The following is a 7,916-nucleotide window of genomic DNA, read 5'->3' on the forward strand; positions in this document are numbered from 1 at the left end:
CCAAAGCCTTTATCGGCTATCCAAGCTTGGTCTGTTTAGTTATCCGGCTGGGCCTGACCATCAACTTCATGTTTATCTTCTATCCGATCCGATATCTATGGGCAGAGGGGGGGGGCACCTAGACCATGACCCCACCCAGCTAATAAAAAAACAATTACATTAAAAAAATTAAAAAAAATTAGTTGCGTAATGTATTTTTTGGATTCGAGTTTGGTTTGGCCCTACCCGGATAAGTTTGTTGGACCGTTTGGGCCGCCCTTGGAAAAAATCCTCGCTCTACCCCTGCCAATATCTATCCTTATTTGAAACTCTTCACATTTCATTTTCTAATATTTTGGAAACCATTGGGAATATGTCAAGAGTTTGTATGGGAGTCGATCTGCTGGCATCATGCCAAAAGTTGTGGGAAAAAAAAAGGATCAAGATATGTATTTGGACCAAGTCAAGCCCCCGATACCTGACCCAGGCCAGCTATCCCTGCGAGTTTTTTTATCTGCCCACTAGGTCAAATGGGTCCCAATTGTCCATCTGGAGCCTGGCCCAGTGCCTACCCTCAGAATAAAGTCATAGTGTTTTGGCAGCATATATAGGACTTTTTCTAGGAAGTTCCCACTGATATTGTGTGAGTGAAAGGTTTGCCATCATTGAGAACTTACTTGTCAGCTAATTAACATTTTTGGGTCATGCATTTGAAAGAACCAAACATGGATTTTTTTGCACCCTTTAGATATGATAAAAGTCATTCAGTGCATCAGTTTATAGTAATGTAATTAAAATATCATTAGATGCCATACAATGGAACTAATTGGTCTTCACCTATAAAAATTAAAGACTACTTAAGATATTACTAGTACTTTTATATGGGACAATTCTAGCATGTCGAATACCCAGTGTTGTTAGGTAATTATAAAGTTAAAAATCTATGGTTGAAAGCACCACAAACAGTTGTTGAAATCACTACAAACTATTATAAAACACACTACCACCACAAACTATAAACCGTTGCTAATACCCCTTCAGTGTCTATATTTTAGCAAATAATTTTTATTTTGAGATATATGACCAAATGTAGCATCCATCAAACTTGAATCCACACACACACATGTTCAAATTTGTCATATGTCAGATCTTTTCTTATTACTAAAAAAAAAAATCGGTCGCTAAAGCATGCAGCTGTATTAGCAATAGTGTATCACATAGAACCTATTTATGGCACTTTTAGGAATGATTTATGGTGTTGTCAGTGACATATTTTAAATCTTTTAGTCGTCCAACATCTAGAAGATTAAAATGAATATATATGTATATTTGTTTATTTAATATTTATTTATCTATATTTTTAATTATATTTATATTTATATTGGTTCTTCGTTCTTGAAAACATTAATATTCAAAACGAATCTTGTTCTTACTAATTTGCCTGTATTGCTAAAAACGATGCAAAACGACAAAAATGCATGAAGCTCCAATGCTGTGATGTATACCTTGTCCCTTCATTTGGGGCCAGAAATGCCACCACCTTCCTTGACCAGGAACTGTTCCGACGCAGTTGGGCTGGGTATCCCCTTCCATTAATGATGAAAAAGAATACAAAGAATAAAAAAAAATCAACAGCAAAAACACAATTAAGAACCAGCATCACTAAACCTCGACACTCTTGCTCGCTCAGCAAAGAGATAGCCTCCAAAGACAAGTGATTTTAACCACATTGAGGAAAACCTTCTTCTCACTATTGAGCCTACCAAAGAACCAGCGTCACTCTCTTAGTTCCTTGACACGAGAACTAAGAGCATGACAGTTTGTGATTAGAGTAACATGACAGTCTTCAGGAATCCTCTATGTAAGAACAGAATCCATAATTCTGATCATGTTTGAGAAAAGAAACCTTTGTACCACCAACCTGGTTTTCCTGATTGGGGAGGCATTAAACCAAAGTGAACCAGCCACTTTATAAACATTTGCAACACAAGCAGTGACCATTTCCATCCACCACTCATCTCTACTCTGACAATGCCAAAAAGGACTGAAAATTATGGTTTGTAGCCAGATATTTATCGCCTATTTTACACATTTTCCTTATTGTTGTTTATTCATGCTTGATCTTAACCATTTCTTTAGCACCACCTGATTTTTGGAACAGCATAGCTTCCAGATTATGATGTTGAAGCAGGCATGCCAACACCATCCGAATTCTTTACATGAGAACCTCTTCCTCCACCACCAGTTCCAGATAGAGAAAGAGTCTATCCTATGGAATTTATCAACCATGAATAGATGTATTGCTAAATGTTCATAGCATAAGTATCCCACAAACTTTACAGGTGACCATGAATTCTAGATTTTTGGCTCACAAACTTTACAGGTTTACAATTTTCTTTAGAACAAAGAAAATCTGCACTTTGCATGAGCCAAAGTTGAAGGCAATCTCCAATGCATTGCACATGTCTCCATAGATTTCACTCAATGTGGTGCTGTTTTAACATTTCCTTAACAGACTTTCGAAGGAAAGGTTCTGCCTCCCCAAACAGATCCGATGGAATCTGCTTGAGTAAAACATCCCCGCAGTCTACCCAGAACTTCGTCAGCTCTCCATTCATCATCTTTCAAGTAACAGATTAGATCCCCACCAAGAGAAGAAATATTGGGAAACATTTCCACAAACCAAGACTTTTCCTACTCAAATATTTCTTCATGCATAATACTCATCCACCTTCCTATTGTACATCCTAGAAGCAACAGGTTAGCTTCATTGACCTCTTTAAATTTTATAATACTCATCCCACCTTCCTATTTATGAAAAGTCAAGACATTCAAGGCATTTAAATGGGGCTTACCTGTGTCTGACTGTTCCTATAAAAAACAGCACATAATCTGTTCTATTTTCTTAATGACACCAAGCGGGCACTTGAACAGCAACATCCAGCAAATACAAAGTGCTTCTAATACTGATTTGATCAATCAGATCCTACCTGCATAGGAAAGTAGCATTCGTTTTCATAAACTTAGTCTACTTTGCATTTTTAAAACAATAAGAATCAGATCAACGTTCTCAAATTCGTTGGCTTGGGAGGGAGACCCAAATGTCGAGTAGGAAACTGTCCTAGGCTCTAGCCAAACTGATTACAAATACTTGCAATCTTGCTTTGGACCATATTGAAAGAGAAGAATGCTGATTTTTGAAGGTTAATCATCATTCCAGCATAGAGTTCAAATAGGAAAAAAAAATTGTAGATGAAGAAAGCCTTTCTTGAAGGCTTTTAAGAAAATCAAGATGTCATCAGCGTAGATTGTAGAAAAAACTCCCTCTATGCCTCTTCCAATATGCGGGACTTCAATCATTCTTCTTTCCATTGCAGCTTGCAATGTACGTGAAAATATTTTCATAACAATGAGGAATAAAATGAAGATAAAGGGTATCTTTTTTGCAGACCCTGAAAATATCCAAGCACAAGGAGGAGAGATTGATGGATGTTTCTATCTTACAAAAAACAACCTTGCATGTTGGAAATGACCCACTTTAGTACCTTCTTCATTCTCGAAACCATGATTCTGAAAATAAATTTCAGTACACTAGTTGCTTAACAAATTCTAAATCAATTTAAGAATTAAGATTATATGATTTCTGCCTAGTTTCTTAACAAACTTTCCTTTCTAAAAAGAAATCTCTAATTGCGACGGTGATATTAGTCCTTACCATGTCCCAATTATTTTGAAAGAACGAATTCGGAAACCCATCCAGACCTGGTGCACTATTGAGTTGGCACCCACAACAGCCTATTACACTTCCTCATCTGAAGTGGGACTTTTGTCCGTTAAGTTTCCTTTTATAAATATGCAGTGGCCAACAGCAAGCTCATCCATAATCATTTTGTTGAGTTGTCACTGGCAAAAAATCTTTAAAAATAAGTACATGCTGAAAGAATTTTATCGTCCTCATAAAACTCCCCATCATCCATCTTCATGTGCAAGAGTCCATTTTTTTGGACATTTTCTTCAACATAGCATGAAATAGTTTGCTGTTATTATCCTTATTTTAGCCATGATAACCTTTCATTTCGCTAATGCAGACTGGAAGCTTCCACCTTCAATATCCTCACAAGGCGGACCTATCCTCTATGGCAGAATTAAGGAGCGCCTTCACCTTCGAGGCAACCGAGCCTCTATCCACTGGAGCCTACTCATCACCAGCAAGGATTGCCGTAGCCGAGAAGGAGACCCCTCTCGTATTCCAGCAGCAATCGGCAGAAGCTTCACTTCCCTCGGCCAGGTGGGCCGAGTCTTCATCCTCGGTTGCTGAAATAACTTGAGGGCAGCACCAAGCTGCCGGTTCTCACCTGAGTCCTTTGCTGCCCTAAGCCAGGACCGACTAGCAGGTATACTTCTTCCCTCCGTATAACAATGGGATTCTTTGGGTCTTTTGCTTTATAATCGGCAATAGCCTTGGCATCCACAATGGTACCTTGGAGGCACAAGTGCTGAAAACATGACCGTGGGCTGCCTGACCACCTATGGGCTTGGGTATGGTTTGGCCGTCCTAGGCATGTATGACAGGATGTGTTGGATGTGCATGCTTGAATGGTTTGTTGAGTGAGGAGAGATATTCATGTATTGATCGCGCTTGTACTAGCCTCACAACCTTCTAGCATTTGTAGTAGGTTCAAGCTTTTGGGAGGGTATTCTCTCCTGTATTTACTTCCCAGGGATTTTTGAGCCGGGGTTGCTGTCCGGCTGGGTATTCATCTTGTAAATAACTTGTTTTTAGTTTTGTCCAACGGCTCTTCCGAGAGATCATGGGAGAGGATCGGCATCTGGCAGAGGTCTTGGTCAATGCGGGTCTCGTCCTAACAGGTACCTGGCCATATTGAGTCGGGGCCAAGGGCAGCCTTTTGACCCTAGGGCCGACCCAATAAATACTTTCCTCGTAAGACCTGTTTTAGCAAAAGAAGTGAAGTATGCAACTTTAGTTTGAAAGCAGAGAGTGCCTTCAGTACATAATGGATCCTTCATGTCCCTTTTTCAACAGTACCAAGGAGTAATCAGTCATGACATAATCAAGATGGTTGAACTTTTCTTTGGAATAAGAAGAATGGTGAAGAAGTTTAATAGCACTGTGATTGTCCTGATTCTCAAGATAAAAGGAGCTGCAAGTGTACAGCAGTAGTGACCTATTTCCCCATGTAACTTCTTATATAAGGTCATTTCAAAGTGCTCGATGGAGGGAAAGTAGGATAAAAAGGAAAAGAAAGGAATTGTGGAGAAAGGGAGAGGAAACAAAATTAAAGAAACAAATAATTATAAAAGCTTGTTTGAAGAGAAAAGGAAAGGAATTGTTCAAACCATGCTTCTTTAGACTGCATTACGGAAAAAAAAGAAAGAATTTAAGTTGAGAAAGAATTTAAGTTGGTTTGCAATAAGACCCACAAACACTCTAGAACTTATTAGCAAGTAAAATATATTTGATTTAATTATACGGCTGGGATTCCAGGGTTTGCATAAACCTATTTTATATGTAGCATAACGTTTATTATATATATATATATGTTTTACTTAAATGACTTTTAAATAATTTATCACCTTAAAATTAATAATGAAAGATAAACTTTAGCAGTGGAGTACTTAATGTAAAAGGCGAAGCAAACCAAATATGTTTATGACCTCAGGGTTTAGCTATGCAACCATTAAAATGTGTGAAGGCCTTCATCCAAGAAATCCATTGATTTCCTACATCCTATTGATAGGGACCCTTAAATAACTTGATAAGATACAATAATGGTTTCCATAAATTATTTCTTACCATTCATACTTGCATCTCATCAATGATTTCCAATTTTGATTGCAAATTGAAAATGTCATGCTATCGTTTAACAAGTAAAGTCCAGTTTTTCATGCGAATGGAACTAATAGATAGGGAGACCACCATTGTCAGAGCTAGAAATTTCTGATTGAGGGGCATTCTGAGTTTAAATTTTAAACTTGAAGGGGCACTCAAATGAAAAAAAAAAAAACTAAATTCAATTATGTTTACATATGTAAATAAGGAAAAATTTGTAGGCTGATGTCGGTAATTGCCCACACCAGATGTAGCTCTGCCACGGAGACCACCTCGAGCCACAGATTACTGATTACCTCTTCATGTTTCACCACATGGAAATTGCAGTTGTCATTTGCCATACCATAAAAATATTTTGGAGATGAATGTTTCAGTTTGTTTGACTATCTTGGAAGGCTTGAAGTGAAGCAAAATGAGTTTGAATATTATAATAATGGTGAAGAAGATGAATAGATAGGTTGCATATTTTAATTGTTTGATAATATGATGTAAAAACAGTAAAACATATATTGTAAGTCTTTAAGACCTCAATTTTTATCATCTTAATCATGTCATTATCATTATGTCCATAGATGAAGATTTATGAATATTTATTATGTGTGTGATATGTAATGAGTTCTTTTATATAGAAAACATTTTTCTAGATTTTTTCTGAATTATCGCTATTTTAGGATTTTTTTAGTTGCTAACAAATTACAAAAATAAATTTACAATATGCTTACAATACAATATGCTTACAAGACCCTCAAAAGAGCAGTTGTCAAGGGGGCTGGCAAAAATTGAGCAGGAAAATAAAGCTACTACTGTCAGGGAGGTTGTTCCATATGAAGAATTGATATGGAAATTTGGTGCAGAAAGGCAAAAAATTGTAGGTGGATGGGTTGATAGAAATCCGGTTGTTTCCAAGTCATACTTCAAATAGAAATTAATTTTTAATAATGATTAATTTTAACATTTAATTAAGAACTTTATTTTGATTTGCAGGTTGGGAAGGCACGAAAGGAAAAGAAAATATGGATGAAGTTGGTACTTAATTAAGAACTTTATTTTGATTTGCAGGCAGAGAAGGCACGAAAGGAAAAGAAAATGTGGATGAAGTTGAAGCTATGGCTAGCAAGATAATAAAATCTTGGAAGTGTCTGACAATGAATAGCCATCTTTTCTTTTCTTAGTCAGACCAGAAAAATTATGTTATCAATTAAACATTTTCATGATTTGGGTCAAATGACTCATAAATTGAATGTTTCTTTGGTAAATGATCGCCATGGGCCAGACCCAACTAGCATTCAATCGACCCTATTTTTTGTGTTAAGACTGAACCAATTAAAAAAATCAGTACATTCTATAGAGATCTTTCCTAGTGTCAGGTGAGCAAGATCCTAAATAAAATGTACTTATTTCACCATCGGAAAATAAATAATGAATCATGACAAGTTTAGAAGATCAGCACATATAATTGTGCAAGGTCATCTGTAGACATAGATAATGACTGTTATTTGTAGGGTCAGGTTAGGCATCTTTCCAGATAGAAAGCATACTAGAAGCATCAAACAAAGCAATTCTAGTGGCAATATATATTTGTGTGCATGTCTATATATATATAACATTCAAACATGCTAGATAATATTATCAGATGAGTAAAATGAAAAGCCTGGAAGTATGATAAATAGTTGGCAAAATCATCATGCACACTATTGCCGCATGATAAATGGTTGGTACTTTTTTAATGACAGGTTTTTAATTTTTAAGGACCAGTCAAGATCCAGAATTCAATAGATATGATCAGTATATATATACATATATATATTCAGCCCATATCCACATTCACCCACTTAACAGTTGAGATAAAGATGCAGATAAAGAAAGTATAAACTAATATTAGATGACGAAAATACCTATCACTTTTTTCTTTTTAGTATTCTGTCGTCCATTCATTATAATGAATCAAATAGTCGTTAACTTTGAAGAACCAAAGTCACCTCTGCTATATATATAAAATATAAAAGAGGCATAGAATGATATGGCCAAAATGACCATAGCATACCTGCAAACCCTTCAGCGCATGATCCTCTGCCCAATGAACTAT

Source organism: Nymphaea colorata, chromosome 7, assembly GCF_008831285.2.
Source record: "Nymphaea colorata isolate Beijing-Zhang1983 chromosome 7, ASM883128v2, whole genome shotgun sequence".
In the NCBI taxonomy this organism is placed as follows: domain Eukaryota; kingdom Viridiplantae; phylum Streptophyta; class Magnoliopsida; order Nymphaeales; family Nymphaeaceae; genus Nymphaea; species Nymphaea colorata.